This window comes from Fulmarus glacialis, unplaced genomic scaffold (genome assembly GCF_000690835.1).
Source record: "Fulmarus glacialis isolate BGI_N327 unplaced genomic scaffold, ASM69083v1 scaffold7557, whole genome shotgun sequence".
Lineage (NCBI taxonomy): Eukaryota > Metazoa > Chordata > Aves > Procellariiformes > Procellariidae > Fulmarus > Fulmarus glacialis.
This window is the reverse complement of record NW_009225047.1, coordinates 44,109-45,812: the sequence shown is the minus strand read 5'-3', so window position 1 is coordinate 45,812 and position 1,704 is coordinate 44,109.

Genomic DNA, 1,704 nt, shown 5'->3' with positions numbered 1-1,704 from the left:
TGAAGGCGTGGGGGCCAGCCGCTGCCGCCCACCAGCTGCCAGGAGGCTATTCCAGGCTGGGACCCATCGGCTGGAGCCGTGCCACGACCATTATTTTGGGCCTGTTCCTGCGCATGTGCTTTGGGTCATTTGTTAGCAGACAAGCCAGCCAAAAAATGTACTGGCAGTGAGGAGGTTCATGGCAGCCGACGCAGGGAAAATAGAGAGACGGTGGTTTGTTCCACGTGGGACTTATCTCCTCTCAAGTCATGATGCGCCACCTCCTGTGGTTAAGCAGAAGTCTGTCCCTCTCTGCCGTGTGCTTGCCTCGCGGCAAAAGTGCATTTTCACAAGAAGTCTTTAAAAAATCGATTCATACACGTTAATCCTGGGAGAGCTGTAGCTGGACATGTTGGGGTGGCGGATCTATTCATAGGGAAATCTGAAGATTTCAGAAAACATCTCAGATTCAAATTGCCACCAAAAGGCAAAATCTCAAACAAACAAAACCTCCTAACCAAAACCGTAAACAAAAGCACTGACCAGAAACAATGGAAATATAGGTTTTCATTTGGAGTATCCCTTTTCCCCTAAAACTATAAAATTATAATTTAATTTTAAATTTGAACCAAAAGCCAGGAATGAGATATGTGAACAATTGTGACAGCTTTTTAAAAAAAAAAAAAATTTTGAAACCCAGAAGTTCATTCAGAAGGACACTGCCCTGTTTCAATTCTGTTTCAATAAAGTTTCATTTTTGCGTGTTAAAGCTGAAGCAATTTTCTGCCCTGCCCCAGACCTCAGCTGTGCCGTGCCACTGCATCCTTAGAGGGGTATGACTACTAACCCCTCAGCACGAGGAGGGGAGCCAAGCGTTGTCTCCTCGGGACTGACAGCTCGTGTGAAGAGCTGCTCCCTCAGCAGAAGAGCAGAGGACTCTGAGACCTCCGATCAGTGGAAAAAAATGTACATTCTCTGGCTGCAAAGCCATTAAATATTTACAGCGTCAGGTGGCAGACCGCGGCTGTGGCGTGACGTTGGTGGATTAGTTGCCCATCATGAAGGTGGTGTGCCAGGGATGAATCCGAACCCAGGCGTGTTGCCTCGTGTGCCATTAACCCCACCAGCATTTCCTTCTCACCGTGACCCAGTGCGGGGGACAAGATGCCGGGAGCGGGCGAGGGGAGAGGGTGTCTGCGTATCTGGAAGTGGAGATGAGATAAGGCAGCGGCACAAAGGGGAGGCGCATCCGAGTGGTGCAGTGGAAAGCTCGTGTTGCTCTGCAGTTTTTCAAACTTGCATGAAAGTGATGGGAAAATCTTTGCAGAAGGTTTTCGCCCTGCTCTTCTGCACAGTTCGTATTCACTCCAAGTTCCTTTCAAACCTGAAGTGAAGAAAGTTTTAAAACCCACAAGGGGAAACGCTTGAGGAGAAAAATACCTTTTGCTCTCCTGCAATCAGTTGGATTAGTGGTGTATTTTGGAAAGACTGGGTGTTAAATATTTCAGGAATAATGAAAGGGAACTGTACCTGCAGCTGGCCTGTGGGATTTTAATGAGACAAGCTCTCTGATTTGCACTGCAGCATTTGCACCCAAAAAATAAGCACCATCCTGACTTCCCTGTGCAGACGGGGGGCTGGAAGTGCTGCCCCCGCCTCTTTCATTCCCCCAAAGGGCTTTTTTTCCTGATTTTGCAAAAGATGCATTTGGTGTCAGCGGGTCCA